Below are 24,959 nucleotides of genomic sequence, written 5' to 3' on the forward strand. Positions count from 1 at the left end.
GAAATTAAGAAAAAGGGAAGAAAAAAAAAAGCGGGAAAGTAAGAAAAATGGAACAAAAAAATAGAGGGAAAGTAAGAAAAAAATAGAGGGAAATTGAATACCCTATTTTGGTGTATTTAATTTAAATAAGTTGAGTATGATATATTTAATTTAAATAATATGGTTTATGACTCTTTAAATTAACGGCAGACTAAACTTAAATTTTATGGAGAATATGGAGGGAATGTTATGGAGGGATATCAAATCTAAATATTAGACTAATTATTTATAGTTTCATGAAATAATAATAGAAATTTATAATTATATGAATGTTTTATTTGGATAAAAATTAGATATTGAATTTGAAAACAAATGGAGGTAATAAGTCATTTTATTATGAGACTATAGTTATTGTGATAGTCGAATTGAAATTATGATTGCTCGATATGAATTGAATTAAATTGAAATCAAATAATATTGAATATGATACGTTATTATGATAATATAGTTATTGTGATTGTGAGTTGAATTGAATTGAAATAAAATAAATTGAATATGATACGTTATTGTTAGATGATAGTTATTGTGATTGTGAATTGAATTGAATTAAAATCAAATAAAATTGAATATGGTACGTTATTATGAGATGATAGTTATTGTGATTGTTAATTGTCAATTGTGATTGTTCGATATGAATGGAATTGAAGTAAAACAAAATTTGAATATGATACGTGATTATGAGACTATAGTTATTGTGACTGTCAATTTTAAACTGTAATTTTTCAATATGAATTGAAATAAAACAAAACTGAATATGATACGTTATTATGAGATGATAGTTATTGAATTGAATTAAAACCAAATAAAATTGAATATAATACGTTATTATGAGATTATAGTTATTGTGATTGTGAATTGAATTGAATTAAAAAAAATAAAAAAATTGAATACGATACGTTATAATGAGATGATAGTTATTGTGATTGTGAATTGTATTTTTCCGATATGAATTGAAATAAAACAAAATTAAATATGATACGTTATTATGAGACTAGTTATTGTGGCTGTCAATTTTAAATTGTGATTTTTCGATATGAATTGAATTGAAATCCAACAAAATTGAATATGATACATTATTATAAGATGATAGTGATTGTGATTGTGAATTGAAATTATTCGATATGAAGTGAATTGAATTGAAATAAAATAAAATGAAATAAATACGTTATTATGATATAATAGTTATTGTGATTGTCAATTTTAAATTGTGATTTTTCAATATGAATTGAATTGAATTGATATTCAATAAAATTGAATATGATACATTATTATGAAACTATTGTTATTGTGATTGTGAATCGTGATTGTTTGATATGAATTGAATTAAAATTGAAATAAAATAAAATTGAATTTAATACGTTATTATGATACTATAGTAATTGTGATTATTCGATATGAGTTGTGAGTCTTATTGCTCCGGTTAAGTCAATTGGTATACTATTGACTATATGTTATCTTACGTGAATTGATATTCATACGAATATACTTTATTTTATTACATCATATTTTCTAATATCAATTTTATGTTTATAATTATAAGTTTATATTTATAGTTATAAATTTATAATTTTACATATATAATATTAATCGTGTTTAAATGGATCGTAATCGTGCTATTATTCGTAATCGTGTTAATTGGGTCATATTCGTGCGGATCGTAATCGTGTTTCGTGTCGACCATTTAATAATCGTGTTAATCGGCTTTTTATCGTGTTACCGTAATCGTGTCACCGTAATCGTGTCGTTTTAAACCATTATTTAATCGTGTTAGCGTGTTCGATCCAATTAAGAACCGATCCATTTATTGAGATCCAAATCCGCTTCGTGTCGTAACCGTTTCGTGTTTCGTGTCCGGACCAAATTGCCACCCCTACTAAAAACAAGCCTAGCAAGCAGAGGGGTCACTTTCTTCACACACACACAAAGGGTCAACCTTGCAGCTGTTGACTCTTGGGCTTCCTCAAAGCCCAATCCATTCGAAGCCAATCAAAGCATAGAGAGATAGGGTAGAAGAGTCAATTCAAGATCCCGAAATCTAAGTACATCTTCAGTCAGCTACACGGCCGACTAAAGTGAGCACCAACTAAAAGCAAATAGTACATATAATAATGTATGAATTCAGGGCGGGCCAAACAATTCATGAATTATAGCCTTAGGCAAAACTAAAAATTATGCTTTTAATTAAGGCCATTTTATATAAAATAATAGGCTTTTAAATAAATAAATAAAATCAAATTGGGGTCTGTTTATATTAACTTTTTAGAAAAATGAAACCTAAACATAAAGCAAACATGAATGTGAGGCATAAAGCGATTGCCTATGTCGCTTAAGGTAGGGGCCGGCCCTGCGTATGATCATTCAACTGCTATGGCACAATGGGTAACACACCTTCTCTATTGTTTTATTTTATTTTTTATTCTATTCAGTGTCATGTAATATATTGAAACTGTGTTGATCCACAGTACCCGTACAAGTACGTGTAAAATAAATAAATAAATCAAACAAACATGTTCGACGCCTTTGTAATTATTTGTCCGTTTTTACATATTGGGAAGGATTACCACATAATCTTCTTGACGATATCTTAAAAAAACTAGAGCCGTTGGGCGATTATATCCGATTCGGAGCTATGTGCGTCTCGTGGCGCTCCACGTTGGAGTTCAACAACGTCAAGCGAAATGCCGTGTCGCGCGACCATCAACCTCCAATGCTTCTGATTCCGGCTAGAACTGACGAACACGTGTGGCGTTTCTACGACGTCGCATCCGAAAACAATGACGTTTATCGACCTTTTTTCCATAAACAATGCTGACGTGGAACATCATACGATTCGCCTTCTAAACCTAAGTTTTATTTTTCACGGAATATCCCGCCATTTTCCACCCATATATTATTCACAAAACTGTAATCACCGCCGACCCGGTGGCGAACCCGAACAAGTGCATTGTGTTGCTTATCGATCCCCACGAGTTATCCTTTTTCCGACCCGGCAGAGACTTATTGTCTTGGACCAGGCTATCAGGTTCGGATTACAAGGTGATCGCGGACGTGGTGATCCTAGGAGGTAATATAGTGTACGCGGTTAAGTATGGAAGGTTGAAATCACCGGAGAATAAGGGCTCGATGATATCGTTCGAGATCTCCGATTCGGTGATCACCGCCGTGGATAAGGTTGCGCTGGTGATCCATTTTTGTCCCTCCGTTAAGGGGCACAGGTTCATGTGCCATAGCTATCTCGTGAGGTGGCCATGCTCCGACGATCTATTGCAGGTCGAGGTACATCGGTTGAGACTCTATCACCGGATTATACGATGCACAAAGTGGTTTAGGGTTTTCAGGTTTGCCGGGAAAGACAAAGGATGGGTCAGGGTCACGAAGCTCGAAGACACGTGTCTATTCGTGTGCAATAGAAATGCATAGACAGGACCGGCCAGGTGTCCTACGTTTTCCTGGTACTTATCCAATTGCGTGTATTTCACGCACAACAAGACTACTAGTTCTTTTAATTTTTGGTCCGGACCAGATCAATATTCGGATTTTGGGATTTATGATATCTTGGAGAAAATTATTAAATTTGAGCTGCACTACTCTTTAGACTCCATCGATTTCGCAACAAAATGCCAAACTTCTATTTGGGTTGTAACAACAGTTTAAATTTACGAATTTTGAGCTTTTTCTTTTTTGCTATTTACATTGTTTCTTCATTATTTATTTATATACTAGAATAGAGGAATTTGGAGCCCTGTCCCATTTTGGGGTATTTCTCTTGTTGTCCTTCCAATCAAAATAAATCATCTCATCATTTTATTTAATAATTAATTTATATTGATTTAAAAATAAATTTAAATTATTAAATTAGTTTATTTTGGATTTGGATTCAGAATAGAGACCGCACTTTGTTGCGGGATAGTTTGATAAGAACTCCTATTAATTATAAGACATTAATAGTAAAGCAAGCAGCGAGCTAATAAGCTATTTGAGGCTTAGCCCATGTATGAGACATGGCTTGATGAGCCTTGACTCCATCCAAACTTCATGAAGTTAAGGATCTTAAGTGTCGGTTATACGTTCTTCTTAACCGCTATTCTGATACCGGGTCTAGCTGGCACACGATGAAAAGAGGGGAAGACTAGTTCAACCCGATGTGCTCCTGGAGAACAGAAGTTTGGCGATCCTCCTCGAGGCATATGAATAGGAGATTAAGATAGAAATACTTACAATTTTCCTTACGCGAGAAACCTAAATTCTATTTTCGAGCACTGGCATGTTTGGTAAGCAACTCAAAAACTGTTTTTTAGTTTTTGAGTTGAAAAAATTGAAAACAAAAATTGAAAACATGTTTGGTAAAGTGTTTTCAGAAAAAAATTTCAAAAAATTTTGAAGTTGTTTTGGAAAAAAGTAAAGAAAACTGAAAACAAATAAAATGTGTTTTTGAAAAAAAATTTCTTCTCTTCTCTCCTCTTTCTCCTCATCTTCTCTTTTCATTCTTTCAAAAACAAAAATGAAAACTATACCAAACACTTTTTTCAGTTTTTTCACTTTCTCAAAAACAAAAATGAAAACTGTACCAAACAACTTTTTGAAAACAACTACAAAACAGTTTTTCAATACAACTACAAAAATTAGAAAACAGAAAACAAAAAACTTTTTGAGTTAACTACCAAACACAACAGTGTCTAAAACCCAGATTCTTATTGTTCTTTGTCAATTATTTTATTTTCATTTAATTTTGTCAGATTTCTTTTCAATTCGATTAGTTACTTCATTCCAATTTGCTTATTTGTTTTTCATAAATGTTCAGAATTTGTTTGATCTTGTTCGAAAATTTTATCCCCATTAACAAAATGAAACCGTTCCTTTCTATTGAAAAGATCAAGATTGCTTTAAGGAAAATTCCCTCACTTGTCGGGGGAAAAAAAAAACAATGAATAATTAAAAAGTTTCATCGTAATTCATCTTCCAAGTTTATCTGTGGTTTTTTTTTCGCGAATTGTTTATAGAATTAAAAATAAGTACAAAGTATGAATAAGATACGAGAGATCAATACTTTATTTATTATGCGTGTAATCACTTCACTATATATACGACCCTCTCTTTGAAGCCTATAAGTAGGAGCTTAAGGACATAAATGAATACATTTATCCTTACGCTAGAAACCTATATTCTATTTCCGGTCTATTTAACATCTAAAATCCAGATTCTTATTGTTCTTTGTCGATTATTTTCAGTTCATTTAATTTTGTCATATTTCTTTCAATTTGATTCAATAAAAGGCCCGGCACCAATATTAGCTACTTCATTCCAATTTGCTTATTTAGTTTTCATAATTGTTCAGAATATATTTGATCTCATAACGGAAGTTTAAAGCCTATTAACAAATACAAATTTAAGGGCAACAATACTCTCTCAATTATCTAAACAAAAAAACAAAACAAAAAACAAAAATTTGAATAAAGAAATAAAAAGTTGGCACATAAGTCATCTTCCAAGTATATCCTGGGTTTATTTCTTATTTTTTTCGCCAAGTATTTATAAAATAAAAAATAAAAACAAGTTATAAATAAGATACGATAGGTCATTTCCACTTTATTCATTATGGGTGTAATCACTTCACTATTACAATGAACATATATCCACATTGTCTTCCTTCTACTAGAAAACTACAAAGATATAGCCGACCCAAATAAACAAATCCACATTGTATAGCAATAGGAGTCTGAGACATGACTCATAAATGCATTCTAGATCTAACTGGATTAAGATTTACTCCAAATAGTTGTTCATATCATTAATATTTTCTCGCTACTGTAATTCTTAGGTTTCTTCGTATATCCTAATCAGCCTAAGATCACTGCAAAAAAGAAAACAAAAAAGACCCATGAATAATATTTCCCCGAGCAGCTCTTCCTAGGTGTGTTCGAGAACCACGTCGCCTAGTCTTCGCCGTCGAAAGTTCATGGAAGCTGAATTTCGCGGGATTGTGTCCTATATATATAGATATATATATAATTATCGACGTGAGTGTTTATTAAATATATATGTATAGCAGACGAAAGAAATTAAAGAAAACAAAGCATTGTATACTAAGAAGATACAAACTAAAAGCTCTTCACATATTTCAATTCAATTGACAACAGAGACTAGTCAAGATAACAAAACTCCATGCATAACTGTACAAACAAGTTACAACATAATAACAATTAAATGCAAACAATGATTTCATGAGAGAAACAAGTGGTTAATGTTTACCTTTGGTACGTCATTAGTCCGTTGAGTAATAATATCTTCCGAATTACCATCCATGTCCTCCTCCGAATCTTCGCTTTCAATGACCACTAATATGTTCATTGTAAAGATCTGAACCTAAAACACCGCACAAGTATAGAATTACAAATACATATTGAATCTGGCAAGAATATTGTACAGACAAAACACATCCACATAATCAATACACAATCCAAACGGCGGAATAATACTTTTTTAAGTTTTAACAGAGACCAATTAAGATTCCTCAAAAAAAAAAAAAAAAAATTAACACACGCAGACACAGCAATTGGGGCAAATAGGGCATTATAAAAACCTTAATATTGACTTATTGAGAAGCCACATGTGTGTGTGCGAGCATAAACAGATCTAGATTGCGTATTAATAGATATTAAAGTACGTAATAGGCACCACAAAAATCTTTGAAATTCGCACTTATAAATCATCAAATATCGAATGTCTCTGTGTGTTCAGAAACGGATCTAGATTGAATTTCAGTTTAGTGAATATACAAATACTAGTATCATGGTATGAATGCTCTTTGTATTTTATCAATATATAAAGCCTCTTCAGTTCAGATCTCCAAAGATTTCCACATAGAATATTTCAGCAGAATGAAGGTTAATGTACTGAGGCAAATATACTGAGGCACGAACGCCTATCAGATTATCACTTAACATTCGATTAAAAAACCAGGTTTAAGGAACTAAATTCTGAGAATCAGAAAAAACTGGATTCAAACTAGGGTTTAGAACTAAAGATGGATCAATCAAAGAAAATAAACAGGCCACACAGTAGTTACTGATTTCACATTATGCTTAATAAATCCAACTTGGTCTCTTCAGATCACATCTCACTCGTCCTTTCCTCATGAAAAATATCGGAAGAACGAAATTCAAGTATTTTGTGATCATCCTCAGAGGAATATAGAAGCAAGGCTTAGCAGCACAACACATGATTAGCCAGCGAGTTGAAAAGGGATTTAAGATCTATTTTTTGTTAGAGAGAGAGAGAGAGAGTATACCGAAGAATATAAAATTGAGCGCCGCTATATGAAAATGAAAACTCTTTTTGTCTGATCTCTGATGCTTTACATTTCTGAGGGTTAAGGTTGTTTATATAATGAATTTTCAAGTCCATTAGGGCAAATATAGGCCACGTAGGATGACTCCATATGATACAAGTTAAATATTCTAGAAGATCTCTATCATAACACGTGTGAAATTTCATTTGATTCTACACGCATTTCTCATTCGAGTCAGATCTTCTGTCGTCTTCTGTACCCTTTTATAACCCTGTAAAATTAAACACATCATCACTTTTTAATGGATATTATGTATTTTTTTTTATCATTAGTTAAAAACGACGAGGTGGCTTATTTTTGTTAGCGGACATAGATGGAGAGGAGACACGCAATGGTTTTTGCTTGTATTTTTTAAATGAGACTCCGCTCAGTTAGTCATAAGCAAATAAAAATTATTTAAATTGTAATTTCTTCGACAAAAAAAATTGTAATTAAAAAAATTATAAAATAATAAAATAATGTCTACAATCTGAAATATAAACAAAAAATACCCCCTAATCTTAATCTTAAAGATGACATATGTTTACCGTAAACTTTTATTGTTATACAAGTGCCCTTTCCATCTAAATTTAAGCGGATTTTATGGATAAATAGTAAAATCATCTCTTTTCTTTTCGGCTATCAGTCCGCTCTTCGAACAAAACTCTAAATCCTGGATTATTTGTTCTTCGCCCATTATTTTTACTTTATTTCATTTTATCATATTCCTTTTCAATTTGATTTAATAAAAGGCGCAGTGCCAATGTTAGTTACTTCATTCCAATTTGCTTATTTGTTTTTCTTAATTGTTTAAAATTTATTTGATCTCTTGATAAAAGTTTGAGACGGACTAACAAATCAAATCGGTTCTTTCTTTTGAAAGATCGAGATTGCTTTGAGGTGAATTCTCACATCAAACGGCACTCTCATTGATCAAAACAAAAACAAAAAATTGATTAAAATAAATAAATGGTTGGCACATAGAGCATCTTTAATGGTAAGCAAATACCATATTTGCTTAACTTGCCACATAAGCAATTTAAGCTACAACTAATTTAAGCAAATTTGTTCTCTATTGGTAAGCTAAATCACTATCCTAGCTTAACTTTATCCTACATGTCAATAATTAATATTTTATTATTATTTTCTATTCAATTCCCACTTATTAAATAAAATAAAATAAAAAATTGACCCATTTAATTGCTAAGCTAGTAGCTTAGTTAAGCAAGGTAGCTTAGTTAAGCTAAGAGGTAAAATGCAAAATAATGGTAAGCAACTAGCTTACAACTTTTGCTAATTGCTAGCAAGTCCTCACAATTGTTAAGCTACAAACCATTAAAGATGCTCAGCTATTAAGTGTGTATATATATCAATTTGTTCATTGTTTTTATTTTTCACGAAGTATTTATAAAATATAAAATAAAAACGAAAGACAGATAAAATACGAAAAGTCATTTCCAATTTATTTATTATGCGCGTAAAGTAATCACTTCACTATTACAATTAACAAATCCATACTGTCTTCCCTCTACTATAAAACTAAAAACAAATAGCCAACTTGTGGACGGTATGCCTCGTCATCGTCCACGCTGGCAGAATCAGTTATGCCAAAGCGCGTGTGTAAGCCTCTCCGTGCGTGTATATAAGCATGGACTTGGCATCAGGCTAGTATTATAATTCATTCTCCCCAATTCCTGAGATTTTACTGAGAGAAAGTCGAGAGAGATTAGTAGAAATTTTGAGAGCATGAGAGGTCAGGAGAGAACTCAAGATTGTTTGTCGGAATCGTGAAGAAACTAGGTTGCGTGAGAACGAAGCTAGGTTTTGCAGAATTGTAATCGACGGTTTTGTACATTAGATTGAAGATAGTGGATTGTCGAACAAAGACTCTCTCGAGCTCCGACTGGATTCAGATTCGTATTGAATTTAAACCAGGATAAATACTGTGTCATTTTCTCTCTTCTTCTTCCTTTTTCTGATTATTTGTGTTTGAGTCGGAAGATAACTTCCTGCACAAGTTTCGTTCAAGATCCAGTTTGATTTTACGTTTAGTTATCTCTGCGTTGTTTTGTGTTTTTCCGCGTGCTAATCCTAACACGATCCAAATAAAAAAATTCACATTGTCGCTGCTATTTTGAGACGCAATTTGAGCATTTTTTTTTTCTTTTCACAATACATCTTATAATTACATATTTAGTAGGCCATTCATTGCGCTGTACAAATGTGCAGATTTTAGAGGCTTATCATTTAGAAATCTGAGACATGACTCATAAATGCATATTATTAGCGTATCCTAATCAACAATACTGCTAATCAGAAAACACAAAGAAAACCACTAAAAAGAAAACACAAAGAAAACATTAATATCATTCCTCCCAGCAGCTCTTCGCAGCGTCTCTTCGAGCACCACGTCGCTTGGTCACCGCCGTCAGAAAATTTATGGAATCTGAACTTTGGCAACACTTTTATAGCTGTTTGCACTCAGAGAAGTGGGACTGGACAAGGCCAGAGCTTCTTCTCGACCCAGAACCCAAATACTCAAAGTTCAACAGAGAAAAAGTGGCAAAACGACACTTTGGTACTCCAGTGAACACGGGAAGATCCGGCCCGGTCTTTCTTTCTCAACCCAGAGACCGCATTAGGGAATAGTCTCAAAACTATGCTTCATCAGGTTCCTTGATCAAGAGCCGATGGTCAAATGTCCGAGAAGAACCTGGACCTCCACAGAGCACTCTGCAATGGCCTAGAATTTGACCCAAAGAACACTTCTTCATCTCCCCTATCAATCTGTCGATTGAAATAGACTCACAGCCAATTCACAAAGCTGAAAAAAAAAAAAAAAAAAATACAACACCGAGTATTTGAGGTGAAAAAAAAAGTGAGTGATGAAAGCCATAAACTAGAGTTCGCTAGGTTTTATATAATAAATTTTCAGACTGTCATTCCAGTGAGTTAAGTTGCTTTCATATACGTAACTTTGCCAATAAATACGCCCCCAACTTTGCCAATAAATACGCCCCCGCAAACAGTTTCACGATATATATAAATTAAATTCTCAGTCACTTCATTTTGGTTACTTCTCTAATCATAAATAAAGGCTCACTAGAAAATTGGAATCTAATAAGCAAGTCATGTTACAACAATTTATAACAAAGCTCGACAGAAGTTTATTAGTTTTTCACTGCTGAAAAAAAATTTAAGTGAACAAGTTATTACCTCTGGTATGTCATTAGTACGATGCGTAACTTCTGTCTACCAAATTACTATCCTCATCCTCCTAATCTCCTTCGAATCCCGATAAATACCATGAGCTGAACCACCCAAACCATCCCGAACAAGGTTACAATTTAGTATAAGAATAAAGTCCATTTCTACACAAACCACTAGAAGAAACTAAATCAATACAGTAAAATATGTCAATCTTATACGTTTAACTACTAATTCATTCATACCTAAGCAGTTAAATCAACATACCTAGATAGCCAAATGCTGAGAATAATAAATAAATAAATAATCAAATAATTAGGTTTGAATTCCAAATCATCACAAACGGGGTTATAATTTAGTACAGGAACTAAATTACTTCATACCTAAGCAGCTATCAACAGACCTATAAATTGTATGTTGAAAATAAAAGAAAATTAAATTCCATGTAGGGCATAGAATTTATCACACAAGTCAGACCTAATATATATGTATAATAAATAACCCAAAAGGAAGATAAAGGGTTAATTAAAAGAAAGACACAATTTTTTCAGTTCATTACAGCAGTATGTATACATTATGTTAGGCTATATAATTCTACACAGCCTCATCTGTCAGGTCTCTCATTTTTTTTTCGCATGAAACTCTTGGGCGAAAGTATTTTGTGATCATCCTCAGAGACTAACATACAAATAAACTTTGTAGACAAATGAGTATTATATTATAAGTTTGCTACCAGATAGATAAATAATATGCAAAAACACAATCATTACTTAAATGCATCACGCGCTAAATTATGTACACAAACAGATCTAGACCAGATTAACAACAAACAGACTGTAAAGAAATCTGAAATAATGAAAATAAAACAAAATACAAATTCTTCTGCAACTTAGAAAAACTATAAGTAAAAATTACATCAGATAAACAATACCTTGCACGTTACAAAGCAAAGAAAGCTAAAGTATTACCTTTGAAACCCTGGCAAATTTGGATGCTATAGGGCAAGGTGACATCCGTAAGGGCATCGTCGGAGTATTCAACTGTAAAATGTAATGAAGCCATGAATTAGAGTTACTGACGTTGATAATATAAGTCCGCAACTAAATTTTCAGGCCGTCGTCCAAATATTTGAAGAATGCTAATGTATCCATAACTATATTTTCTCTAAAGAAACAAGAAATTTTCTACATCAATAACTATACTACCAATAAATACACCTCACAAACAGGTTTACGGTACATACAAACCAATTGCTAAAGTCACTACATTCCAGTTACTTCTCTAATCATCAAATGAAAGCCACTGGAAGAAAATTTGAATGCTAATTAAACTGTTGTACGCAGCAATTTAGGGTTAAGACGAGCAATTCATAACAAACCTAAGAAAAAGTATATCATTATTTAGTCAAAGCTTCAATAACATGTACCTTTGGTATGTCATTAGTCCGTTTGGCAACGATGTCTTCCAAATTTACATCCACATCTTCTCCTTTATTGACCGCCAATTTCTTCATTAAAAAGATCTGAACCCAAACCATCACAGGAAGAGTTCAATTTAGTACCAATATAAAGTAAATCAATACAAAAAGATACACCAATCTTATAATCTAAGCAACAAAAGGAACGTATCTAAATTACTAAATGTTACAAATATAATTCTACTTAGCCTCTTCAGTTTAGGTCTCCAATTTTTTTCCTCATGATTCATCTTCAGAGACAACATTCTAACAAAGTAAATCTATGTGTGTATATTATTTCGAGAAATAAACCACTTTGCAAAACGCAATCTATAGAATAGAATCGTCATTAATTATATACACTTTCTCTACTAATCGGAATTAGTTAGGGTACTGACATTGAAATACATCCATTTCTACAGATCTAGATCTGATCTACAACAAACGGACTACAAAGAAATCTGTTACAGATAGAATAAAATACAGAGTCTTCTTTTCTATGTAGAAAAACTAGAAGCAAAGATTAAGATCGGGGAACTAGTCAGTGTTTAGCAGAAGAGTTTAAATGCTATCGATAGACCTAGCTATTTGATACGATTAAAATGGCGGTGAATCTTGAAATCTATACTGCGAGAAAAAAGTTGGCTGGAAAAAAGAGAGGATTTAAGGAAAGTGATGTTACCAGAGAGAGTTCGTTCTGTACAGCTTCGCGAGGTTGAAGATTGCTGCTTTGGCTGACGGGGAATTTATATAGTTAATTTTTAGTAAAGTTGGGCAAATATATGCCACGTAAGATGATTTCGTGGCAACAGATTCAAAGGAAGAAAGAACATTGACTGAAGAATCTCTTCTACACGTGCGAAATTATATATTTTAATATGTTGATTCTTCTAGACTTTCGTTGCTCGTATTGATGAATAAGTGTTTGAGGTTTTGAGAGATTAATGAGCAATGTTGAATAGGGTCCTATTCACGACGTTAAACGATCCACTCACAATGTGACACGTGGATGTTCAGTGCCACGTGTCCACGTGTCACGTTGTGAGTGGATCGTTCAACATCGTGACCCGTGTTGAAAAGCATTTCCGTATTTATATACAATTTAGCGATATAAATCACGAAAACATAAGCATTTATATTTTAGTCAACGTTTTGTAAATATATCGTAAATAACCAAAAATATGACGTAATCAATATTATTTACACATATTTATTAAAAATTTACTCAACGTTTTTTGTCATTTTAATGATGTAAATAGATTTATGTGACTATTTATCAAAAATTAACGAAAACTATTTAAAAATTTATATTATTTGATATGATTAGATAACCACGATTTTTAACGAAAACTATGTTATTTGATATTATTTGATATGATTAAAAATTTATGTGACTATTTATCAAAAATTATATTATTTGATATTATTTGATATGATTAAAAATTTATGTGACTATTTATCAAAAATTAACGAAAACTATTTTTAACCATTTTAGTCATATGAAACGTTAAAAATTTTTAATAACCAACGTTTAGTTAATTTTTTATAAATAGTCACGTAAATCTATTTACAGAGTAAAATTTTAGTAAATATATATAAATAACATTGATTACATCATATTTTTTACTATTTACGAAACATTTGACTATTTACAAAAAATTTATAAAACGTTGACTAAAATACAAATGTTCATGTTTTTATAGCTTATATCGCCAAATACTAATTTATAATATCATAAACTATTTTCTCAATAAATATAGATAAAAAAATAAAATTAAAGTACATAAAAAAAATCTTACATGGAGAGCTCATATACTAAATTTATACCTCAACAGTGAGTGAAAACTTGCCTAATTATTTATCATTTAAAAATAATACGACAAGCATGCGACATAGTAGTATAGTACCAGAGAGACAGACATAAAGTAGGCTATATTTTTAATATTTGAATAATTGAACTATCACTTAAATTACAACTTCAATTACATTCATTTATACAAAATGGTAATACTCGCATATCCGTATGAAAAAAAAAATGAACTATCACAATAATCTGTACATAAATATATTTTTACAATAATCAACAAGTGTACTGCCACAAACCCAATCGGAGTTACTTTTACTCAGTCACCTGTTTTCCCAAACCCGCATTTACTCGTCCTGGCTTTACCATTTTCCAGACCCAACGAAGGAACAATATCCCTCCGAATTGGTATTGTTCCTAAATTAACTCCTTCCCCAATCGATTGTCAAAAGGGACCCCCAAGCAAAATAAGCTTGGCCAAGAATTGACCAGAACATTCCCGGAGCAGCCAATGCACAAACCCTCTTTACCTCCCTATATATCAATTCGCAGACAATGTAGATTGATCAGATAGCCAATAAGATAAGACAGTTAGTGTAGACAGAAAATAAAATACAACATCGTAGTATTATAGAGAATTATCCTTCAGAAACTTTTAAACCTATCTAAATCTGAATGTATCAGTAGTATACACTATACATGAACCATGACTTAATTCAGTGTTTCAGATGAAAACCCATTTAAATCAGGATTAAAGTATAGCATGCTTGTAAGCGAATCAAGAAAAATTTTATGTCTTACCGAAAAATATTTTCGGCAGTCTGACCAATGAGAGGCAAGAGGAAAGCCTTGGAAGCGACACTAGAGTACTTACCTGTAAACATGGTGAAAACCATTAACAAAAGTTCACTAATGCTCATACACTAAGTTTGCTAATATAATAAACTTCAATATTACGATCTGAATTATTTAAGTTTGCTTCCATATCAGCAACTATACCACCAATAAATACATCTCGCACACAGTTTCACGATATATAAATCAATTGCTTACTGTCACTACATCTAAGTTTACTTCACTTCTCATTAATAAAAGCTCCCGAGAATAACTAGAAGCTAACTAACAAGTCCTGTTACTCACAGCTCAATCACAAATAGACCGCAAACAATATTTCCATCAGACAAATTAGTGATTAATGATTTACCTTTGGTACGTCATTAGTCCGTTGGGTCACTATGTCCTCTAATTTACCATCCCAGTCCAGCTCCTCATCTTTGCATTCAATTCTAACCAATATTTTCTTCATTAAGATCTGAACCTACACAATCACACACAGAGCTACAATTTAGTAACAGGGGGAACTAAAATCTTTCAAATCTGATTCTACAAAAATAATAATGATATAGAAAATAGATCATAGTATTAGCTTTTAAGTTACTAATCTAGAGGTCTCATAAAACCTCATACACTATACATAAAAAGAAATCAAAGATGGTTACATTATCATTTTAGCCTCTTCAGTTCAGGTCTCCAAATAATTTCCACATGGAATATTTCAGCAGAACGAAAGTTATTATGATGGTCATCATAAGAGGCGATTACAACTGAATCAACATATCCGAATATTAAGTGTAGATAATCGGAAAACACTATATTCCGTGTAAGGAATAGAACTTATTACAACAACCTAGAGCAGATAATTGATTGTTCAGTCAAAAAGAGAGGACTGGTTGATTAAGAATATACAATTTCCGATTTTAAATGCTACAAATTTATTGTGATAGGTTGATATGAATTCCATGCAGCCTCTTCAGTTCAGGTCTCCAATTTTTTCCGCATGAGATATCTCGGAAGAACGAAAGTATGTTTTGATCATCCTCAGAGGCTGACATTCATACAGATTGATACACAAATCTTAAACCTTTAGCTAACTAAATCGTATCTAAGCAACTAAATCAACTTATCTAAATAGCTAGATGTTCTTGATCGAGAAAAACAAGAGAAACATACATACATAATCCTATTAGCCTCCTCAGTTCAGGTCTCCATTTTTTCCGCATGAAATATCTCGGAAGAACGAAAGTATTGTTTGTGATCATCATCAGAGGCAACATACAAGCTTTTGCATACTTTTAAGTTATTGACTTTAACTATTCCGATAGATAAAATAAAATGAAAACAAACAATACACACACTATACGTTTATACTTAATCAGCTATTTAGTTATAACCATTTACATTGAAATCAACCACTTATTTGTTTACCGCAAAGCAGTTCAACATCAACTGCGAAAATTTAACGAAACACAAAAAAACTCTTAAAACGCATTAGACGTGGACTTATACACACAAATAGATCTAGATAGGATAAACAGCCAACGGATTATCAAGAAATCTATTCAACTGCAAATGAAATAAAACACGAAATCGGCAGCGAGTAAAATATAAGCAAAGCTAAGAATCTGATAACTAGTCAGTGTACATGAGAAGAGTTTAAGCTATATATTTCGCAAAACAATATCTTAATCATTAAAAATGCCATAGATATTGAGCTTGATATCTATACAGATAGAAAATGTCGGACACAAGAAAGACGAAAAAAAAAGAGAGATTTGGAGAGAGGGAGTACCAAAGAGAGAATACTCCGCCGCTCCAAACGAAAACGAACTGATGACTTCAAAGTCAGAGATTGAAGATGAATTTATAGTGGATAGTAGGGCAAATGTATGCCACGTAAGACGATTTTATTAGGTTAAAAAAATGATTAATTACATTAAATCCTCCTCAACTTTCAGACATGCCCCTCTAAATTCGAAAAATAGCATATGAAAGTATGAAACCTTAAAAACCTACATTGATGATATTGTGTCTCATCCCTTAATTTTTTTTAACGGACATCGAGTATTTGGTCACATTTTGGTTATATTATTGTGATATTACCTAACTAACCTTATAAAAATAAAATATAACATTTACAACAAAAAAAAAAACAACAAAAAAATAACATAATTTCACCTACTTTATAGCAACTCTCTCTTCCAATTTTTTTTTCTAGCAACTCTCTCTTTTACCACCGTCATATTTTTCTTCGATTCTACACTCATTTTCTTTTATACAGAGAACTTTCATTTCTAGTTATTTTTCTTCACCTAATTTCATATTTCATCGTTTGTTTATACCAAGGATCGTCGTACCGTTACCGTTATCGTACCGGGACCTCAATTTTGGGGGAAAACCGTATACCGGAGATAAAACCGAGGGGTATTCATACAAAAAAAATGAAACCGGTACCGGTAGCAAACCGCTTACCGTAGAGAAAACCGACAAAAAATGTAGGAACCCGATGGGTATTTAGACAAATAATTTGCAAAAATAAACATATTTTTTTGAAGTTTTCATATTTTGCAAAACTAAATTACTTTGATTACAATACGTACGACAAAATATAAAACACAAAGTTCAAACCAAGATAAAATTCGACATAAAGTACCATAAAGTCAAACATTTATTACAACACGTACGACAAAATATAAAGCACACTAATTAGTAATTAATTATACGTGGAGTGTCTTGAGTGTCTCGTCACTCGTGAATGAAGAATCGATCGACGGCTTTGGCCAACCTCTTGATCCCGGAGTGCGATCTTCTTAGATCAGAGGACCCCGAAGATCCACCGGGACCTTCGTCTATTACTTCGTCAAAATCCCCTAGACTTTTTTGAAGGTCAGCTCGCATCGACTCACACAAACTCTCACGTTCCTTCTTCTTTTGAGAGCGTACGTAGAGTAACTCCTGCATTTCCTCATGTACTTCATGAGGAACCTTGTTGCACATCTTCACACTTTTTGTATTCTCTATGTTCGCCAAGTGATTTTTCACACGAGTGATTCCACCACCGCTAATGATGTACCCGCAAAATTTGCATTTGCTTGCATTCGGTCGTCCTTCGACGGCCTCGCAATACTTGTATGCCGGGTCGGACGCCATACTTCATAATCATAATCATTTCAATTCCACGTATTCACAAATCACCATAACAATCATCAAATTAATTTCAATTCAATGTAACCATCACAATAATTATCAAATTCATTTTAATCAACATTTCAAGTAATTCAACTTAATCATGACAATAATCATCAATTCATAATCTAATGAAGATTAATTCAACATTTCAAGACCATCATCATGACAATAATCAAATAATCTCGAAATTATTAAAATTCTACAATTTCATCACAATAACCATCAATTCATATGAAAAAAATCAACATAACCATCACAATAATCATTAAATTAATTGTAATCAATATTTTAATTCAATTTCATAATGACAATAATCAACTAATCTCGAAATTAATTAAAATTCAACAATATCATCACAATAAATGACAATTCATAAGAAAAAAATTGAAAAAAATCCTAAAAAATGAAAAATCGGATGATACCTCTCGGGTTCCTCGGGATCTGGACAAAATTGCCTTCGGATGGGCGGGATCCGGCGGGACGCAGACCAGAATTGAAGGAATTCGCGGGATCTGACCGGGAATTGAGCAAACGACGTAGAGAAGAAACGGGGTCCGATCGGGACGGGATGGGCTCACTTCTTCCTCGGGAGAATAGGGTTTCGCGAAATGAGGAACAAATTATTTAAACAAAAAAGGGACCCGGTCCAGTTCGACCGGGTTCGGTTCACGGGAACGGTTTCTGCAAGTCCCGTCCCGGTCCCCTCCGGTTCAGGGGATCCCGATCGGAACCCCCGGGAAGTCGAACCTTGGTTTATACAATGCATACATACATATATATATATATATGTGTGTATATATATGTGTGTGTGTGTATGTATGTATATATATATGTGTATGTGTGTATGTATCTAACATAATCTCAGGAGATATGAAATTTATGTCAGATCTTGAGTTAACATCGGTAACATCTCAAGTCTAAAAACAACAAAGAAAAAAAAAATGATTGTGAATTGAAGTTGTTATTATGCTCTACCAAAGTCTACCAAACCAAACCTACAAAGACGCCGAAAAAAGAAGCTTCAATTGTTCATCACGCCAACGACGATCTCTCTTCGATCTCTGATTCTGATTAGCTCTTCGAGTTCGATGAGTTCAAAATATATGGAGCGTAGACTCTCCGGCGATGGTGATATCGAGCGAAACCTTTGTCGGAGCCTACGACGAGCATGGATTTCAGATCGCGAAGAATGGGAAGAGAAAAGAATTTTACAGGCTGAAAACAAAAACCAAAAGTTGTTTATCCGATGCTTGAGCAACATTATAAAATTTTAGAAGAAATAAATCGATAACAAATCTTTGTTCTTTGAGAAACACCGGTCCAATCTCAAGTCCAAAAACAAAGGAAAAAAGCTTCAATTATGATTTGGAGTTGTTATTGTCTTCTATCAAATTATACCAAACCAAAATCATAGTCCAAGAAAAAAAAACATCGATTGTTCATCAATGGCGTGAACCCATGGAGTATCGGTAGAGAGAGAGAGAGAGAGAGGATGAGTATGAGTGGTTTGGTTTCTAATACTATATTATTGGTGGTTTTATGTATATTTTATTTGTATTATTTTTGCACTATTACCAAATTATCTTCAAAACATACCTCTCGTGTTATTTTTGAAAACTAAAGATTAAACTCGATATTTAACAAAAACACAATGTATATACATGTTATTTTTCTTTTTATTTTAATATAAAGTCAATTTTTTTTTTAAAGTCTTTGAAAAACCTCTCGTCCTCCCAAGTAAAAAAAAAAATCAGTCGAAGGAGGGATTTTTCTTGCTTGATGAGATTCAGTAGATGGGGCCGTCCGATTGGAGATCAGCCTGACCATTCCGGGTTCGCCGCCGTACGACTGCCATCGATCAGTGATAGGTGTGTTGAAGTTGGGCTGAATACTGACTTGAATAAATGGACCGCAACAAAGGCCCAAGCGGAAGAAAATCGTTAAATCCTTTGTGGAAATTGCAGTGGGTTGTCTTCTTTTCTTTTAAACTGCTTAGAGGCTCTATGTTAGGGCAACTTAAAATTCAATGCAGGAGATGCTAAATTTTAACAGATCATTCAAAAAAAAAAAATTTCTTATTCATATTATTTTTAAGCAAATTAAAAATAAACACTCTAATGTGTAAACATCCATAATTATTCAAACTGGGTCTCACTCTATCGCTTTTATTTTTTTAGCAATTTAATAAACACTTCAATGTTAATAAATTTTCAAAGAATTTGGTACGTCAATAAATCTTCAAAGAATTAGCTATGTTGAAGATTATTGACATCCATAAAATTTATTGATAACGATGTCAATAAATCTTCAAATAATTTCTCAGAATCATTTGAAGATTTATTGACATTCGTGTGAATAAAAAAGACAAAATGTCAATAAATTTTCAATTCATATTTTTCAAACAAATTTTTTTTTCAAAAACAAATCATCTTTTTAACTTCAAAACCAAACAAAAATTATCTATAACCTTATTTTTGTGATCATTAAATAAATAACAAAATTAAATAAAAAAGAAAAATAAAACAATATTTCATTAAAAGTATTTTTGTACAAACACATATAAGAAAGTCATATGTTTTTTTATTAATTTTAACTTATTGAATTTTGGTCTTAAAGTATAAAGGAGATCATAGCTCAAAAATAATTCTATTTGTTTTTTGTCTCCGCCCACGAGGCCCAATTGAGATTTTGGATATATAAGATGCTCGTAACGATAAGTTATTTAAATATGTTGCATTTTAAATACACCATCCTTCTATTTTTTCCCATTTTAATATATATATATATATATATATATATATATATATATATAATATTTTATTTTGAAATAAATAAGAAGCTTTTTCATTAAATAACATCTAAAATAATCACAAATGTCAAATTTAAAGAACAATCTACAAATAAAAGTAGAACCTCAAATTAAATATCGATTGATGACACATCGTGTATAAACAATCGTACACACTATATTTAGACCAATTTTATGACTCGTTTAATTTACTCTTCAAGGTTAATAGATGAATCCAAACACATGAGGATCATCCACAAAAAAAAAAAGACATCTTAGTACTTGTACGGCCAAACCTCGACTAAAAAATTCGAAAGACAAATACGTCTTCGAGAAATAAACCCACAATTGAAATGTGAGAATACAAAATAAAAATCCAAACACAACAGCATAAAAAATTATAGAAAAATAAATAAATAAATAAATAATATTATATTTGTTAAATACGAGAGCTTCATAATCGCATGCGGCTCGAGTCGGTAAAGAAAGTAATTATGGGAACAATTATTTTTATATTTACCATATAGTACATATGATTTTAGTTTAAAAGCAATTATCTGTGTATAGATGTATAGCATTCTCTCGATTGTTATTTTTCAAGCGCTATGACATGCGTCGTTTACACAACAACTATTCATAATCCATTCTATTTTGTCGAGCAACGATTACCGAGGTCGAAACGGTTTGAAATTGTGTGGAGAAGTATCAAAGATGGACCAGTCAAGAGGTGAACATTGCCAAATCCGGGATAATTTATTCTAATAATTGTCTCGAGAGTGTGAAGAGGGTGATCGGTAATCGGCTGAACATGAAGGAGTGTGAGGGATCTCAAGTATTTGGGGAATCCTTTGTTGGTGGGAAGAAATCCGAACAAGGCTTTCGAGTTTCTCAAGAAGAAAGTGCATAGTAGGCTGGAAGGTTGGATGGACAAGACCATTTCGAGAGCCGACCGTACGACCCGTGTGTGCACGGTCATTCAAGGTATCCCCACATACTCTATGTCCACTTACTTGCCTCCAAATACTCTTTATCGCTCTCTTGATAAGGTGGCTAGAAAGTTATGGTGGACCATAAACAATGAGAATGGTAGATATTTATCCCTCATCAAATGGGATAAAATTTGCCCACCAAAGAATAGCGGAGGACTCGGTTTTCGCAAGTTTGAGGACACTAATTTGGCATTCATGGCAAAGCTAGGTTTCAATCTAGTGGCAAAGACCAATTTGATGTGGGCAAACCTTCTAAACAAGAAGTATTGCTCTCAGGAGAGGTTTTTGGAAGTTGAGGTAAAGGAAGGAAACTCCCCGGCTTGGAGAGATATTATTGCTGCGAGGAGCATAGTGAAGGAGAACACAAGTTTTGTGATCGGAGATGGAAAAGCAGTGAAAGTCTTTCGGGATTCGTGTCTCTCCAAGAATAGAACGCTTAGGCTGAGAGATTTGAGTACCCAGTCCAATATCTGGGTCAATGAGCTTTTGATGGAGGACATCAGAGGATGGGACACGGCGAAAATCGAGTCCATGTTTCCGCCGGAGGAGGCTAGCTGGATTCTGAGAACTCGGCTCCACCGGAGCCCGGGGGGAGGTAAACTTGTGTGGTAGGCGAATCATGTTGGGAATATTGCCCACTTGAAGATAATGATTACTAAATTCGATAATAAGATTACTTTATTAGCATTATATGATTAGTGGGTTGAGTTCTAAACAATTAGAATCAATAACAACTATCTTCCATAGCCTCCGTATCTAACTGAGTCACGTGTTGGGCACCTGAGTTCGGGCGGTGAGCTAAAACGAGGTCGATGACTGATATATGCCTGGAAAGCTATATCTAAAGTCACATATGTGGAACACATATGTGAAGGCTGATCACTATGTGAGAGCATTCTACACTTGTGGTAAGTGTACGACCTGGACAGGTCTTGGTGTAGATGTGTCGTTTAAGGATCGTTACGACACACTAACCGAGGCCACTATGATGGTCACAGTGAGACTTGATCTAAATCCTGAAGTGATCATGGACATTGGGTTATGTTACTGAGTTCTTTGACTCATTCGCTTTTCTATTCATGCTAATCACAGCTTATGTCTTGGGAGTTTTCTCAGAGCATTATTCGAGTAGGAAGTGATTTACAGATACGGAATCCAGCCTTCCTGAAAGAAGGTTAATGTTCACTCACCTAAGGGTTGATTCCAGAACCGATAGATTGCTAGCACTTTCGAAGTAAGTAACGTTCGAAAGAATCTTTCGCTGGGGAAGCAACAATGCTTAGGGCTGATATGTATCAAGAGAAGTATAACGGAAAAATTGACTTCTCTTGACACGGGTTGAACCTGGAGGATCTTGATCACGAACTGACTATATCAGTGGACACTCGTCACGATGAGTAAATATAATTCTAGTATAAAGGAGAGTTCAGTCTTGGTTTACAAGGTGGAGTATTTGACCAAGATTAGACGAATCGATGGAAAAAGAGAAAGGATTATTTCGTCTTTTTCATCGGATTTGTTAAGCTTCTATTACTAGATCCATAGTCCCCGATTCGGCTCTGATAAAGACGGATAAGAACTTTCGTATAATAATGTTTATCGTTATTAATCTCACTTGCTGTAATTGTGATTGACAGCATTAATTCTGGAAAACGGGTATTCGCAGAATTAAATAAATATTTATGGTAGAATTGTTTATTTATTGTTTGATCAAGTAAATAAATAATTATTAATTATTTGTTTATTGTTGGACCAAGTAAATAAATAATTAATTGAGTTTTAAGCAATTGGGCCTTGCACAAAATATGAAAATCGGATTTGGGAATTTTGGCACTAGGGTTTGCGCAAATCCCCCCTTGGCCGTGTGCCTAAAATTCGAATTTTGTAATATTGGTATTTACCAATATTTTCTCTTTAGTTGTTTAAATAAAGGAGGGAGAAAAATATAAGATATTGTTCTATATTTTCTCCTTATTTAAATGAAAGTATTTAGGAGAATATTTAGGAGAATAATATATTCTCCTTTATTTTCTCACTAAATAAAATATTATCTATTTAAATAGAGAATATTATCCCATAGATATTGATCTGATGGATGAGAGAAAAAGTAGGATTCACTTGTTGAGATCCAATGGCCTAGATTTAATCCACCAGTGTGAACACAATAAAAGGAAATAAAATATTCTGGAAGATTCCATGAATATCTCCTTTTTACTACTATAAATAAGGGTTCATGAGAAGGCAAAAATTAAGGATTTTGACCTAATAATTTCGTGCACTCTAGGCTACCTTGGCCGTGCAAAACAGTCTCTCCTTCCCCTCGGAAATTCGTTTCCGTTCTTAGTAAAATAAGAGAGAGATCTTGAAACACCTAGTTTCGTGATCTAGTGAGATAAAGACTGTGCCCACTCATCTTTCTTATTCGCCTCGGAGATTACGTTTCGGAAGACTAAGGTGTCATCCTCGAGTCCTTCATCAAGACAACTCAAGACGAAGACGGATTGTGAAAGCTTTCAGTTCGTGAGCAAAAAACTGTAAGTATTCGTTTTTCGTTCAAATCGGTTGCTTGATAAATATGCTCTCGTGAATTAAATTAATTAAACATAACTAGATCTTGTTAATTATAACCATAATTTAATTAGCTTATGATCAGCGTAATTAATTATTTTTCCGCATTAATATGGTTATATGGTGGAATCATATCAAACGAGTCGCATCGGAGCGATCGTTCGTGTCCGATGCGAGCTCGATCCACCAACAAATCACACCGGAGTGTTCACAATCAAATCAACGGTAGTCGTAGCTCATCGAGCTCCATTCGATCCCAAAGACCAGACTTGGTCAGATATCTGGAAGATGAAAAATCCAGAACGAGTCAGATTTTTCTTTTGGCGCATTGCTTCCGAGAGCTTGCCGACAGCGAATAAACTTCTGCAGCGGAACATGGGTTCAGATGACTTGTGCCGGGTTTGTGGGAATTTGGGGGAAACAATGGTGCATGTGCTTTTCCTCTGTGATAATGCGAGAAGATTCTGGTTTGCGGAAGCGGCCGGGACGAGATGGGGTTTCAGTGTGATGACGAAAGGCTTGGACATCGTCAAGGCTATCTTCAAGGTAAACACACAGTGGAACAAAATGGCGGAGACTAAATGGGAATTTCTGATCAAGGCTGGTGTAATCCTGGAAGAAGTGTGGATATGGCGCAACAATAGCATCTTCAATCCGGGCTGCAAAAATTTTGACAGATCCTTGGGCCAAATCAAAGCCAAGATTAGAAAGGGAAAATGTTTTCCTTACCCAGCTTGGTCCAAGGGCTCATGAGT

At 33.4% G+C, this 24,959-nt stretch overlaps 2 long non-coding RNA genes and 3 other non-coding genes across 5 annotated transcripts; all 5 read right to left on the reverse strand.

Moving 5' to 3' along the window:
* Window positions 1–9,508: 9,508 nt before the first annotated feature.
* LOC149379803 (uncharacterized) lies at window positions 9,509–12,761 on the reverse strand. The gene is made up of 5 exons (XR_016294216.1): window positions 12,712–12,761; window positions 12,000–12,095; window positions 11,542–11,613; window positions 10,583–10,677; window positions 9,509–10,190 (listed from the first exon to the last, which is right to left on the reverse strand). It is a non-coding gene; the product is annotated as an uncharacterized LOC149379803 (long non-coding RNA).
* A 1,203-nt stretch (window positions 12,762–13,964) lies between these two features.
* LOC149379804 (uncharacterized) lies at window positions 13,965–16,500 on the reverse strand. The gene is made up of 4 exons (XR_016294186.1): window positions 16,463–16,500; window positions 15,038–15,151; window positions 14,635–14,707; window positions 13,965–14,367 (listed from the first exon to the last, which is right to left on the reverse strand). It is a non-coding gene; the product is annotated as an uncharacterized LOC149379804 (long non-coding RNA).
* LOC149379805 (small nucleolar RNA Z159/U59) lies at window positions 15,345–15,429 on the reverse strand. The gene has a single exon (XR_016294321.1). It is a non-coding gene; the product is annotated as a small nucleolar RNA Z159/U59 (small nucleolar RNA).
* LOC149379806 (small nucleolar RNA Z159/U59) lies at window positions 15,638–15,719 on the reverse strand. The gene has a single exon (XR_016294323.1). It is a non-coding gene; the product is annotated as a small nucleolar RNA Z159/U59 (small nucleolar RNA).
* LOC149379807 (small nucleolar RNA Z159/U59) lies at window positions 15,860–15,942 on the reverse strand. Its single transcript, XR_016294322.1, has one exon. It is a non-coding gene; the product is annotated as a small nucleolar RNA Z159/U59 (small nucleolar RNA).
* Window positions 16,501–24,959: the final 8,459 nt, after the last annotated feature.

Source organism: Urtica dioica, chromosome 12 (genome assembly GCF_054948205.1).
Source record: "Urtica dioica subsp. dioica isolate 48M chromosome 12, U.dioica_male_clone48M_v1_H2, whole genome shotgun sequence".
Taxonomy (NCBI): domain Eukaryota; kingdom Viridiplantae; phylum Streptophyta; class Magnoliopsida; order Rosales; family Urticaceae; genus Urtica; species Urtica dioica.